Source organism: Henckelia pumila, chromosome 4 (assembly GCF_033568475.1).
Source record: "Henckelia pumila isolate YLH828 chromosome 4, ASM3356847v2, whole genome shotgun sequence".
Lineage (NCBI taxonomy): Eukaryota > Viridiplantae > Streptophyta > Magnoliopsida > Lamiales > Gesneriaceae > Henckelia > Henckelia pumila.
This window is the reverse complement of record NC_133123.1, coordinates 113,167,409-113,183,990: the sequence shown is the minus strand read 5'-3', so window position 1 is coordinate 113,183,990 and position 16,582 is coordinate 113,167,409.

Here is a 16,582-nt window from a genome sequence, read left to right as displayed (position 1 = left end):
CCGCGGTTTTGGTTGTACACCATTAGTCCTTACTACTTGAAATATCATTGAGACTCTATATGCTAGTACTGTACTTTGACTCGTTTACCGACTCTATTGGGGTCATCAGGTGTCGGGATTGGGTACAGTTACAACACATATAGGAGTCGATGCTTTGTTGTCAAGGATTCACCACATACTTGATAGTGTGGATATCCTATGCAATCTGAGGAGATATTAGTGTGACGAATCTCTGGCCAGAGTACATGATGTGTTTTAAGAAATGGTTTCTTAGTAGCACATGCGATGTCACTATTTGATCTTCAAGATGCATTGCATAGTTATCGAATCTCGAACGACTCTCGATTTACCAATAGTTGTTGATTCGATCGAGATATATGGATGAAGGGACCGTACTGTACGCTAACCAAAATCTATTGGTTCTTGCAGGCACTATCAGTGATACCTAGGGAATCATGGGGCGATGTTGCTAGGCGCTCTTACCATGATTCGATGGGCAAGTCGGAAATTGTTGTTCCGAGTCACAAGGAGTTGTGAGCCCACGGCTAGCTGTATCCCTGAACCATTGAGGGTCACACAAGTAATGGATTTTTAATCCCCGTTGAGATAGTTAAATTTAAAGAGTTAAATTTAATGAACAAAGAAGTAGGACTTCTTATATCAGAGTAGAAGAGTAAGATTTTCTAAAATGACATAGGGATAGGCATTTTTGGAAATCACTGAATTCGGATTCAGAAAATTTATCTTGACTTTAAAAGATGCGGAAATGGTTTCTGTGCACATTGGTGAAATTGGTTTATCAATCTGAGTCACGATGAATTTTATATTAATTTCTGAACATGCGGGCTTTGCTTGTCAGGTTTGAACTTATGACTAATGGGCCCTAAGCTGTTAGCAGCCCACATTATAAATAAGTTATTGCAGTACAGAAATTACACAACAGAGGCTCATAATTTTCGAACACTAGGGTTTTTGAGACCTAGAGTGGCCGCCCCCTCTCTGTGTTTTCTCTCTGAAATCCAGTCTGTGAATTTTGAATTTGCAGTCTGGTTTAACGGATCAAATTCATTAATTCTCTTCGTAGAAACTTCTGATAGATTTTCTAGTGCAATCTATCAGAGGGATTCGAATTCTGTTCGTGGACCTGATTGAAGAATTGTTCGTCCATCAGTTCCTGGTATATACAACAAGAGCAGAGTTATCTGTTGGTGTCCATAATCTCGTTTCGAGATTCAAGGTAAAAATTTAATTGTTATTTAATTTTTACACGCACAATTTAATCGTAAAGTTTTGATACCCATGATATGGAATCGTTCCATATAAAATTTTAAAATTTCCGCTGCACCGGGTATCAATTCTGATTGATCTGAACACCGTTTTTCAACAGTGGTATCAGAGCCAGGTTGCTCAGATCAAGCGATTAAATTAATCGATTGTACAAAATTTTTTAAGCCTTGGTTTTTTGAAACAAAATGATTTTAAAATTTAAAATTAATGGGCAAACCCGGGGCAGCGAACGTCGCTGCCCAAGGGCAGCAATTGGATCGCTGCCCAGGGCAGCGATCGTCGCTGCCCCTTGCCCGGCATGAGCCTCTTTTGGGGCGCGGGCTGCCCAGGATCGTCCCGGGCGGCCCGGGAAAATTAATTTTTATTTTTAATTAAAATTCTAATATGTTAAAATTCTATTTTTGGTCCGATCGAAAATTGTTTTTGATTGGTCCACGAGGCATCGGATCGAATTGTTCGAGTCCGAAAATTTTAAAATTGATTTTTGGATAAATTTGAATTTTTGGAAAATTTATAGATTTTATCTGTTAAATCAGATTTTATGAAATTGATTATTTTGGTACAATTGATGATAAGATGTGATCTTATGGATGGATAAGATAAAATATGGTTTTATCTTTTAAATTATGATGCCACAGCATGTTTATCCAATTATTTAAATTTTGAATTTAAAATTGGATAATGGGATGATCGATTGCCATAACCAAATTTGTAGGTGTATGTTAGGAATTTACATTTGTCTTATTGTTGTTGGTGTTTATTAATGGGCTTGGTTTATAGCCCAATATGATTGTCATATGTAATAAAAGTGGGCCTGGTTTATGGCCCGTTCCCACCCCTACAAATGTATCCCATATTTGTCATCGAAATTTATTGTAAATTTATTAGACTTAGTGGGAGACAAAGATTTGAAGAAATGGTGGGCCCAGCAGACAATGAAGACTGAAGAAATGTAAATTGGAAGCTTAATGTAATAGGATTGCATTGCATACCTGCATATTACCTAGGATTGGACTTAGACTCGTGATTGGCAACTACGGGTCGAATAGATAATGGGATTGATCATCCTTAAATAATATATGATATTATTGATGTATGCATGTTTAGAACAAATTGTATGAATCCCGCAAGAATACATAAAAAATGAATGATGAGACAAATTTTCAAAATTAAAAATCCCTCATTTTAAATATGATTTAAAATTTATATCAAGATTAATAAAAGAGAATTTAAATATTGTTTAAATTTTCCTACCTTCCATCAACGATCAATGTATGAGATGCTACCTGCGGATATGGTCCGGCTCATATTATTGGGGGGGCCCGTTCATCGAAAAGCTGTTCATTGGATCGAAAAATGTTGTAAGTTGGGTGGAACTCCCATGGGATCGGCTCATATTATTGGGGGATCCACATGGCGACCGTCCATCACAACTTAATATTGATGGGTCATCTTGACATGTCACAATAAACGGCGTCATATTATTGGGCCCTTATTGGACATGAGGTAAATACATGGGGGTTACTTTGGAAGTAATTGAGCTCTACCTTTTGAAAATTATGGTTGGCTGATATTATTCGGGACTATGATTTGTCAATTGGACTCCATGTTCTCACTAAGGAAAAAGTTTCCCGTTTTCACTAGAGGGTGGTGAAATCGTTAAAATAGTGGGAGTGTAATTCATAAAATAAATTCGCCATATTTTATGTCTTAGTAAATCAATTAAACAATCATCGATAATTGTCTGTTTCCTTCTCAGTATATCATTATGATGAATATTCATAATCCACATGTTTCAATTCTCGAACAAAAAAAAATTTCTGACGCAAACTATAATGAATGGTTCAATAAGTTAAGATTTTCCTAAGTTCGGAAAAGATTTTCTAAGTGTTAGAAAGGGCTTCTTCGAAAACAGCCCCGGCTGATGTAACTTCAGGAAAGGTTGGCCGAACTAGAGAAATGGTAGGACCATGATCTCAAGGCCAATTGTTACATGCAAAATTGGACAAGTCTAAACAAGTTTGCCATAACTCCAAGAAACCCGGTCATTGGAAACGTAACCGCAAAGAATATATATATCAAGTAGTTACGAACTACAGAGGATATATTTTATAAATATTTCACTTAATACTACTTCTTGGGTATTGGATACCAGATATAGATCTCACATTTGCAATGAGTTGCAGATGATGACAAGTCGTAAGCTTAGGATGGGTGAGACCGAGTTAAGGCTTGGGAATGGTTCCCAAGTTGAATCCAAAAGCTATGGGAAACATTTGTTTGAATTTTGCAAAACGATTTTAAGCTATATTTTGAGAGAGATGTTTTTATTTGTGCCAAGATTTCATTAAAACATTATTTCTATTTCTATGTTTGATAGAGATGGTCTTTCTTGCAATTTTGTAAATGGGATTTGCAATATTTACAAGAATGAATGTTTGATTGGAAATGGACAACTTGAAAACGATCTATATAGCTTAAAATTAAAAGACGTTCCAATTAATTATGTTGATAAACCGATAACAACAATTAAAAGGAAGGACGATAGTCAAAACCCGGCAAACCTTTGGCATGCTAGGCTAGGTCATATTTCCTCAAGGAGGATGAACAAGCTAGTGGGAGAGAGCATGTTTGATATGTCTGATATTAACTCTCTACCTACTTGTGTGTCCTGCCTAAAGGAAAAAATGACTAAATCTCCTTTCAAAGGGAAACCTGAGCGTAGTCAAAATCTGTTGGATTTGATCCATACAGACGTTTGTGGTCCATTTAGGATTGGTACTAAATATGGCAACACCTACTTCATTACCTTTACTGATGATCATTCTAGGTATGGGTATTTATATTTAATGAAATATAAGTCTGAAGCATTTGAAAAGTTCAAAAAATTCAAGGTTGAAGTAGAAAACAAACTAGGTAAAAGTATTAAAGCACTTCGATCGGATCGAGGTGGAGAATACTTGAGTACCGAGTTTTTGGACTATCTAAAAGAGAATGGGATTCTCTCTCAGTGGACTCCTCCTATGACACCTCAGCTGAATGGTGTATCGGAGCGTCGTAATCGAACTTTGTTGGACATGGTTCGATCCATGATGAGCTTCATTGAGCTTCCACCTTCGTTTTGGGGCTACGCGCTTGAAACGGCGGTGTTGTTGTTGAACAACGTCCACACCAAAGCAGTGGATAAAACACCATACAAGTTATGGAATGGCAAAACTCCTAAGTATTCGTACTTGAGGATTTGGGGATGTCCAGCTTACGTGAAGCAGACAATGGGAGATAAGTTGGATAGTCGATCCACCTTATATTATTTTGTAGGGTATCCGAAGAATTCAATCGGATATTATTTCTATCATCCTACTGAAACAAAAGTGTTTGTTTCAAGGAATGCCACCTTCTTGGAGAAGGAGTTCTTATTGGATAAGAAAGGCAAGATGATGGAATTCGAAGAAATTCGAGAAGAACCCAAGATACAAAATAATGATCCTACACCTCAGGAACCATTGATTGACACGCCTATTACTAGAAGATCCGAGAGGACTTATAGGCCTCCTATTAGATATGGTCTTCTTCTTGAAGGGGATCAAAGTGAACCCGATATTGGATGTGATCCAAGAAACTTCAAGGAAGCAATTTCTGATGCGGATTCTAATTTATGGCTTGAAGCAATGCAGTCAGAAATAGACTCGATGCATTCAAACCAAGTTTGGTCTTTAGTAGATCCTCCTGATGGAATTGTTCCAATATGATGTAAATGGATTTACAAAAGAAAACTTGAGCCTGATGGCAAGGTGTTGACCTATAAGGCACGATTGGTTGCAAAAGGTTATACTCAAAGACAAGGAGTTGACTATGATGAAACTTTTTCACCAGTCGCAATGTTCAAGTCCATAAGAATTCTAATTGCCATAGCAGCATGATATGACTATGAGATATGAAAAATGGATGTGAAGACTGCATTTCTTAATGGAAACATTAAGGAAGAAATCTATATGATGCAGCCCGAGGGATTCACATCCATGGGAAGCGAGCATAAGGTATGCAAGCTTCAGAGATCGATCTATGGTCTAAAACAAGCATCAAGAAGTTGTAACCAGAAATTTGATGAAACAATAAAGGATTTTGGTTTCATCAAGAACCCGGAGGAACCACGCGTGTACAAGAAAGTAGTTAAGGATGCGGTAACATTCTTAGTACTTTATGTTGATGACATCCTACTCATTGGGAATGACATACGGATGTTGCAGTCAACAAAGATATGGTTATCAGGTAGATTCTCGATGAAGGATTTGGGTGAGGCATCCTATATTCTAGGGATACAGATCTATAGAGATAGATCTAAGAGAATGATAGGACTCACTCAAGCAACCTACATCGACACTATATTGAAAAGGTTTTCAATGGTTGAGTCCAAGAGAGGACATCTATCTATGTGTCATGGAGTTTCTCTATACAAGTCTATGTGTCCCAAGACTAACGAAGAGATAGAGAAAATGACACATATACCATATGCGTCAGCCATAGGTAGTATCATGTATGGGATGATATCTACTAGACCGGATGTGGCCTATGCTCTGAGTGTCACGAGCAGATATCAAGCCAATCCCGGTCAAATGCATTGGAAAGCCGTGAAGGATATTCTTAAGTACTTGAGAAGAACTAAGAATGTATTCATGGTTTATGGAGGAAGAGAACTGAAATTGGAAGGCTATACCGACTCTAGCTTCCAAAGTGACGTGGATGACTCGAAGTCAACCTCTGGATTTGTGTTCATGCTCAATGGCGGTGCTGTCTCTTGGAAGAGTTCCAAGCAGGACACCACAGCGGATTCCACCACAGAGGCAGAATACATTGCGGTATCAGCTGCTGCTAAAGAGGCCGTTTGGATGAGGAATTTCGTCCAAGAGTTGGGCGTTATTCCTGAAGCTGTTGGTCCAGTCCCGGTGTACTGTGACAACACGGGTGCCGTTTCTCAGGCAAAGGAACCAAGGTCCATCAAAGATGTTGGAAAACTGGCGAGTTCCCAGACCAATTACGATTGATACCCGGTGCAGCGGAAGTTTAAAAATTTTTCATGGAACGTTTCCATGGTATGGGTATCAACCGTTCATCGATTGAATTACGTGTGTGTAAAATTTAAATAACAATTAAATAAATTTTACCTCAAATCTCACAACGAGATTAATGGACACCAACAGAACAATTCTGCTCTTGTTGTCTCTCCCTGGAACCGATGAACGCCTTCAATCAGGTCCACGAACAGAGGTTTAATCCCTCTGATAGATTGCACTAGAAAATCTATCAGAAGTTTTCTGCGAAGAGAATACACGAATTTGATTCGTTATTCCTGACTGCAATTCAAAATCACAGACCGGAATTTCTCGGGCAGAGCAAGGAGGGGGCGGCCGAAATATGTTTGAGAGAGAGGGTAGGGTTTTCGAAAATTGCTCTCAAAATAATGACCTGTTGTGTGTAATTTCTGTACTGAAATAACTTATTTATAATGCAGGCCACTAACACCTTAGGGCCCATTAGTCATAAGCTGGGGCCCGACAAGCAAAGCCCGCTCGTTCAGAAATTAATATAAAATTCATCGTGACTCCGATTGATGAAACGATTTCACCAATGTGCACAGAAACCATTTCTGCACGTTTTAAAGTCAAAATAAATTTTCCTGAATCCGAATTCAGTGGTTTCCAAAAATGTCCATCCCTATGTCATTTTAGGAAATCCTACTCCCTTACTCTTATTTAAGAAGTCCAACTCCTTAGTTCATTAAATTTAACTCTTTAAATTTAACTATCTCAACGGGGATTAAAACTCCATTACACTGTGTGACCCTCAATGGTTCAGGGATACAGCTAGCCGTGGTGGGCTCACAACTCCTTGTGACTCGGAACAACACTTTCCGACTTGCCCAACGAATCATGGTAAAGCGCCTAGCAACATCGCCCCATGATTCCCTAGGTATCACTGATAGTGCCTACAAGAACCAGTAGATTTTGGTTAACGTACAGTACGGTCCCTTCATCCATATATCCCGATCGAATCAACAACCATTGGTATATCGAGAGTCGCTCAAGATTCGATAACTATGCAATACATCTTGAAGATCAAATTAGTGACATCGCATGTGCTACTAAGAAACCATTTCTTAAATCACATCAAGTACTCTGGCCAGAGATTTGTCACACTAATATCTCCTCAGATCGCATAGGATATCCACACTCGCAAGTATGTGGTGAATCCTTGACAACAATGCATTGACTCCTATATGTGTCGTAACTGTACCCAATCTCGACACCTGATGACCCCCTCAGAGTCGGTAAACGAGTCAAAGCACAGTACTAGCATATAGAGTCTCCATGATGTTTCAAGTCGTAAGGACTAATGGTGTACAACCAAAACCGCGGACTTTATCCACTCGATAAGTGATAACCACTTGGAAAGTCCGGATAGGGTAGTTCGACTATTCATCCTATGAATATCCATTTGCATGCTTCGAACATCTCCATGTTCCCTACCAATGAAACGTGGTACTCCGCATCGCAAATGCTAGTCTCAAACTCGAGCGATCCTTATCCTTATTATCGGACGGCTCAATCGACTAGGAACGGTTTTAGAATATACAGTGACTATAAGATGTATTTCATGATAGACATCTCCATGTTCTACCACATCTTACATACACTATAGTATATTCAAGGTCTTTATCAAAACAACAATAGTATATCACAATATAACAATATGAAGTAATATAAAGTCATTGCCATAAAAGTGTAAATAATATTAAACAAAAGATTGTTTATACAAAGAGTCAACAAAGCCCATAGCCACACAGTTGGCTCACTGGGCACCCACTCTTATAATCTCCCACTTGCCCTATAGCCAACTAGTCATACTACGTAGACCCATTGCTTCGCGATGTTTGTCAAACAATGGTCCTGGCAAAGGCTTAGTAAGTGGATCAGCGATATTGTCTGCAGAGGCCACTCGTTCGACACTGATGTCTCCTCTTTCCACAATCTCCCGGATTATGTGGTATTTCCTCAGTACGTGTTTGGATCTTTGATGAGACCTTGGTTCCTTTGCTTGAGCAACGGCACCCGTGTTGTCGCAGTACACCGGGACTGGACCAACAAATTCAGGAATGACGCCCAACTCTTGGACGAACTTCCTCATCCAAACGGCCTCTTTAGCAGCAGCTGATGCTGCAATGTATTCAGCCTCAGTGGTGGAATCCGCTGTGGTGTCCTGCTTGGAACTCTTCCAAGAGACAGCACCGCCATTGAGCATGAACACAAATCCAGAGGTTGACTTCGAGTCATCCACATCACTTTGGAAGCTAGAGTCGGTATAGCCTTCCAATTTGAGTTCTCGTCCTCCATAAACCATGAACATATTCTTAGTCCTTCGCAAGTACTTAAGAATGTCCTTCACGGCTTTCCAATGCATTTGACCAGGATTAGACTGATATCTGCTCGTGACACTCAGAGCAAATGCTACATCCGGTCTGGTAGATATCATCCCATACATGATACTACCTATAGCTGACGCATATGGTACATGTGTCATATTCTCTATCTCTTCATCAGTCTTGGGACACATAGACTTGGATAGAGAAACTCCATGACACATGGGTAGATGTCCTCTTTTGGACCCATCCATTGAAAACCGTTTCAATATGGTATCGATGTAGGTTGATTGAGTGAGTCCTATCATTCTCTTAGATCTATCCCTATAGATCTGTATCCCAAGAATGTAGGATGCCTCACCCAAATCCTTCATCGAAAATCTACCTGATAACCATATCTTTGTTGACTGCAACATCCCTACATCATTCCCAATGAGTAGGATGTCATCAACATAAAGTACTAAGAATGTCACCGCATCCTTAACTACTTTCTTGTACACGCAAGGTTCCTCCGGGTTCTTGATGAAACCAAAGTCTTTAATTGTTTCATCAAATTTCTGGTTCCAACTTCTTGATGCTTGTTTTAGACCATAAATTGATCTCTGAAGCTTGCATACCTTATGCTCGCTTCCCATGGATGTGTACCCCTCAGGCTGCTTCATATAGATTTCTTCCTTAATGTCTCCATTAAGAAAAGCAGTCTTCACATCCATTTGCCATATCTCATAGTCATACCATGCAGCTATGGCAATTAGGATTCTTATGGACTTGAACATTGCGACTGGTGAAAAGGTTTCATCATAGTCAACTCCTTGCCTTTGAGTATAACCTTTCGCCACCAATCGCGCCTTGTAGGTCAATACCTTACCATCAGGCCCAAGCTTTCTTTTGTAGATCCATTTACACCCTATTGGAACAATTCCATCGGGAGGATCCACTAAAGTCCAGACTTGGTTAGTATGCATCGAATCCAATTCTGATTGCATAGCTTCAAGCCATAAATTCGAATCCGCATCAGAAATTGCTTCCTTGAAGCTTCTTGGATCACATCCAATGTCGGGTTCATCTTGACCCTCTTCAAGAAGAAGACCATATCGAACTGGAGGTCTAGAAGTCCTCTCGGATCTTCTAGGTGCAGGCGTGTCCAGCAATGGTTCCTGAGGTGTGGGATCGTTATTTTGTATTTCGGGTTCTTCTCGAACTTCTTCGAGTTCCATCATCTCGCCTTTCTTATCCAATAAGAACTCCTTCTCCAAGAAGGTGGCATTCCGCGAAACAAACACCTTTGTTTCAGCAGGATAATAGAAATAATATCCGATTGAATTCTTCGGATACCCCACAAAATAACACAGGCTGGATCGACTATCCAACTTATCTCCCACTGTCCGCTTCACGTAAGCAGGACATCCCCAAATCCTCAAGTATGAATACTTAGGAGCTTTTCCATTCCATAACTCGTATGGTGTTTTGTCCACTGCTTTAGTGTGGACGTTATTCAACAATAATACCGCCGTTTCAAGCGCATAGCCCCAAAACGAAGGTGGAAGCTCAGTGAAGCTCATCATGGATCGAACCATGTCCAACAAAGTTCGATTACGGCGCTCCGATACACCATTAAGTTGTGGTGTCATAAGAGGAGTCCACTGAGAGAGAATCCCATTCTCTTTTAGATAGTCCAAAAACTCGGTACTCAAGTATTCTCCACCTCGATCCGATCGAAGTGCTTTAATACTTTTACCTAGCTTGTTTTCTACTTCAGCCTTGAATTCTTTGAACTTTTCAAATGCTTCAGACTTATATTTCATTAAATATAAATACCCATACCTAGAATAATCATCAGTAAAGGTAATGAAGTAGGTGTGGCCATGTTGAGTCCCTACTCTAAATGGACCACAAACATCTGTATGGATCAAATCCAACAGATTTTGACTACGTTCAGGCTTCCCCTTAAAAGGAGATTTAGTCATTTTCCCTTTTAGGCAGGATTCACAAGTAGGTAGAGAGTTAATATCAGACATATCAAACATGCCCTCTCCCACTAGCTTGTTCATCCTCCTTGAGGAAATATGACCTAGTCTAGCGTGCCAAAGGTTTGCCGGGTTTTGACTATCGATTTTCCTTTTGTTTGTTGTCGCCGGTTTGTCAATACAATTCACTGGAACGTCTTTTAGTTTTAAATTATATAGATCGTTTTCAAGTTGTCCATTTCCAATTAAACATTCATTCTTGTAAATACTGCAAATCCCATTCACAAAATTACAAGAATAACCATCTCTATCAAGCATAGAAATGGAAATAATGTTTTTAATTAAATCTGGCACAAATAAAACATCTCTCAACAATAATTTAAAACCATTCTGCAAAATCAAACAAACATCTCCAATGGCCGTAGCTTCAACTCTGGAACCATTCCCGAGCCTCAGCTGGGTCTCACCCATTCTAAGCCTGCGACTTCTTGTCATCACCTGCAAATCATTGCAAATGTGAGAACCACATCCGTGCTCCAATACCCAAGAAGTTGTATTAAGTGACATGTTTATTTCGATATAGAACATACCCTTTGCAGTTCCCAACTGCTCAAGATACTCCTTGCAGTTGCGCTTCCAATGACCCGGCTTCTTGCAGTAATGGCAAACATCCTTGGATTTTCCATCGTTTGAAGCCTTTGTCTTTTGCTTCTTCTCGGGTTCCACTTTCTTGGGTGGGGCAGAACGTTTCTTGCCCTTCATACTTGGCCCCTTCTTAGCAGAAGATGAGGAGCCCACCAAGAAAGCTGGCTTATCCTTCTTAAGTGTGGATTCATATGTAACGAGCATATTGACCATCTCTTCAAGGGTGGCCTCTATCTTGTTCATATTAAAATTTATCACGAATCCATCAAATGAAGAAGGAAGAGATAGAAGCAGCAAGTCCACATTGAGTTCATGCTCCAACACCAAATCAAGGGTCGCTAACTTCTGTATGAGCCAAATCACTCGTACCCCATGATCACGGACCGAAGTCCCTTCACGCATGCGGCACGTCATCAACTCCTTAACAGTAGAGAACCTTTCAGCCCTCGACTGAGCCCCAAAAAGTTCCTTGAGTTGCGTGTGAATGTCAGCAGCATTCACCGTGTCCTCAAATCGCCTCTGGAGTTCATCAGACATCGAGGCTTGCATATAGCATTTGGTCTTGATGTCATGGTCACACCATGCATCAAGTTTGGCCAATTCCTCCGGACTTATGTCAGCTGGTGCTTCCTTCGGAGGTGCTTTCTCTAACACGTAGAGCATTTTCTCCGAAGTTAAGACAATCTTCAACTTCCGGAACCATTCCGTATAGTTGGCGCCAGTCAGCTTGTTTTGTTCGAGGATCGAGAATAAAGGATTTCGCGAATTCATTGTATGAAATACTGAAAAGGAAAAACAGACATATATCAATGATTGTTTAACAATTTACTAAGACATAAAATAGGCGAATTTAATTTTATGAATCTCACTCCCACTATTTTAACGATTTCACCACCCTCTAGTGAAAACGGGAAACTTTTTCCTTAGTGAGAACATGGAGTCCAATTGACAAACTTATGGTCCCGAATAATATCAGCCAACCATAATTCTCAAAAGGTAGAGCCCAATTGCTGCCAAAGCAACCCCCATGTATTTACCTCATGTCCAATAAGGGCCCAATAATATGACGCCGTTTAAAGTGACATGTCAAGATGACCCATCAATATTAAGTTGTGATGGACGGTCGCCATGTGGATCCCCCAATAATATGAGCCGATCCCATGGGAGTTCCACCCAACTTACAACATTTGTCGATCCAATGTACAGCTTTCCGACGAACGGGCCCCCCCAATAATATGAGCCGGACCGTATCCGCGGGTAGCATCACATACATTGACCGTTGATGGAAGGTAGGAACATTTAAACAATATTTAAATTTCCTTTATTTATCTTGATATAAATTTTAAATCATATTTAAAATGAGGGATTTTATTTATTAAAATATTTGTCTCATCATTTTTAATTTATTGCATGCATTGCCGGATTCACGCAATTTATGTCTAAACATGCATACAATCATAATATCACATATTATATAGGATGATCGATTCCATTTCTAATTGACCCGTGGTTGCCAATCACGGGTCTTAGTCCAATCCTAGGTAATATGCAGTATGCAAATGCAATCCTATTACATATGCTTCCAATTTACATTTCTTCAGTCTTCATTGTCTGCTGGACCCACCATCTTCAAATCTTGATCTCCCACTAAATCTAATGTATTTACAATTAAATAACAATGACAAGTAGGGGATACATTTTTAGGGGGTGGAACGGGCTATAAACCAAGCCCACTTTTATTACATATGACATTCATATCGGGCCATAAACCAGGCCCATTAATAAAACCAACAACAATAAAGACAAAATGTAAATTCCTAACATACACCTACAAAATTGGTCATGGCAATCGATCATCCTTATCCAATAACATTTAATTCAAAATTAATTTATTGGATAACATGCTGTGGCAATTCAAATTTAAACAAGATAAAATCATATTTTATATATAAAATCACATTTCACATATAAAATCATATTTTATCTCCATATCAAATAAAATCATATTTTATCTATAAAATCCAATTTTACAAATAAAATCATATTTTATCTAATATATCATAAGATCATATCTTATCATCAATTGTACCAAAATAATTGATTTCAAAATTCAATTTACGGATAAAATATTAAAATTTTCCAAAAATTCAAATTTATCCAAAATCAATTTTAAAATTTACGGACTCGAACAATTCGATCCGAAATCTCGTGAACCAATCAAAAACAATTTTTGACCGGACCAAAAATAAAATTTTAAATATTAAAATTAATAAAAAATTAAAAATTAATTTTTCCCGCGGGCCACCCGGGACACTCCCGGGTCGGCCCGCACCCGGGGCGCGGGCCGGGGGCAGCCCGGCTGCCCCCTTAGGGCAGCGCCTGGCGCCGCCCTGCGCAGCGCCCAGCGCTGCGCTGGGCGGCGCCGAGCGCCGCCCCTGGGCAGCGCCGAGCGCTGCCCTGCGCAGCGCCCAGCGCTGCGCTGGGCAGCGCACAGCGCTGCCCTGGGCGGCGCCGTGCGCCGCCCTGGGCGGCGACGGTCGCCGCCTTGGGCGGCGCTGTGCGCCCCCTTTGGGCGGCGCCGTGCGCCGCCCGGGGCAGCAACAATTGCTGCCCCACCGGGCAGCGATCCAATCGCTGCCCGGGTTTTGCCCCGAAAAAATTTTTTTATTATTATTAAAAATATTTATTTTGTTTCATAAACCGAGACTCAAAAATTTTGTACAATTGATTATTCAATCGATTGATCTGAGCAACCTGGCTCTGATACCACTGTTGGAAAACTGGCGAGTTCCCAGACCAATTACGATTGATACCCGGTGCAGCGGAAGTTTAAAAATTTTTCATGGAACGTTTCCATGGTATGGGTATCAACCGTTCATCGATTGAATTACGTGTGTGTAAAATTTAAATAACAATTAAATAAATTTTACCTCAAATCTCACAACGAGATTAATGGACACCAACAGAACAATTCTGCTCTTGTTGTCTCTCCCTGGAACCGATGAACGCCTTCAATCAGGTCCACGAACAGAGGTTTAATCCCTCTGATAGATTGCACTAGAAAATCTATCAGAAGTTTTCTGCGAAGAGAATACACGAATTTGATTCGTTATTCCTGACTGCAATTCAAAATCACAGACCGAATTTCTCGGGCAGAGCAAGGAGGGGGCGGCCGAAATATGTTTGAGAGAGAGGGTAGGGTTTTCGAAAATTGCTCTCAAAATAATGACCTGTTGTGTGTAATTTCTGTACTGAAATAACTTATTTATAATGCAGGCCACTAACACCTTAGGGCCCATTAGTCATAAGCTGGGGCCCGACAAGCAAAGCCCGCTCGTTCAGAAATTAATATAAAATTCATCGTGACTCCGATTGATGAAACGATTTCACCAATGTGCACAGAAACCATTTCTGCACGTTTTAAAGTCAAAATAAATTTTCCTGAATCCGAATTCAGTGGTTTCCAAAAATGTCCATCCCTATGTCATTTTAGGAAATCCTACTCCCTTACTCTTATTTAAGAAGTCCAACTCCTTAGTTCATTAAATTTAACTCTTTAAATTTAACTATCTCAACGGGGATTAAAACTCCATTACACTGTGTGACCCTCAATGGTTCAGGGATACAGCTAGCCGTGGGCTCACAACTCCTTGTGACTCGGAACAACACTTTCCGACTTGCCCAACGAATCATGGTAAAGCGCCTAGCAACATCGCCCCATGATTCCCTAGGTATCACTGATAGTGCCTACAAGAACCAGTAGATTTTGGTTAACGTACAGTACGGTCCCTTCATCCATATATCCCGATCGAATCAACAACCATTGGTATATCGAGAGTCGCTCAAGATTCGATAACTATGCAATACATCTTGAAGATCAAATTAGTGACATCGCATGTGCTACTAAGAAACCATTTCTTAAATCACATCAAGTACTCTGGCCAGAGATTTGTCACACTAATATCTCCTCAGATCGCATAGGATATCCACACTCGCAAGTATGTGGTGAATCCTTGACAACAATGCATTGACTCCTATATGTGTCGTAACTGTACCCAATCTCGACACCTGATGACCCCCTCAGAGTCGGTAAACGAGTCAAAGCACAGTACTAGCATATAGAGTCTCCATGATGTTTCAAGTCGTAAGGACTAATGGTGTACAACCAAAACCGCGGACTTTATCCACTCGATAAGTGATAACCACTTGGAAAGTCCGGATAGGGTAGTTCGACTATTCATCCTATGAATATCCATTTGCATGCTTCGAACATCTCCATGTTCCCTACCAATGAAACGTGGTACTCCGCATCGCAAATGCTAGTCTCAAACTCGAGCGATCCTTATCCTTATTATCGGACGGCTCAATCGACTAGGAACGGTTTTAGAATATACAGTGACTATAAGATGTATTTCATGATAGACATCTCCATGTTCTACCACATCTTACATACACTATAGTATATTCAAGGTCTTTATCAAAACAACAATAGTATATCACAATATAACAATATGAAGTAATATAAAGTCATTGCCATAAAAGTGTAAATAATATTAAACAAAAGATTGTTTATACAAAGAGTCAACAAAGCCCATAGCCACACAGTTGGCTCACTGGGCACCCACTCTTATAAAAGATCCAAACACGTACTGAGGAAATACCACATCATCCGGGAGATAGTGGAAAGAGGAGACATCACTGTCAAGAGAGTGGCCTCTGCAGACAATATCGCTGATCCACTTACTAAGCCCTTGCCAGGACCATTATTTGACAAACATCGCGAAGCAATGGGACTACGTAGTATGACTAGTTGGCTTTAGGGAAAGTGGGAGATTGAAAGAGTGGGTGCCCGATGAGCCAACTTGTGGCTAAGGGCTTTTATGACTCTATGTATAAACAATCTTTTGTTTAATATAATTTACACTTTTATAATGGCATTTACTTTATCTTTTATCATATTATTATGTTGTGACATACTATAAGATGTTTAGATGAAGACCTTGAATATACTATAGTGTATGTAAGATGTGGTGGCACATGGGGATGACTATCATGAAACACATCTTATAGTCACTATATATTCTAAACAGTTCCTAGTCGATTGAGCCGTACGTTAATAAGGATAAGGATCGCTCAAGATTGAGACTAGCATTTGCGATGCCGAGTACCACGTTTCATTGGTATGGAACATAGAGATGTTCAAAGCATGCAAATGGATATTCATACGATGAATGATCGAACTATCCTATCCGGACATTCCAAGTGGTTA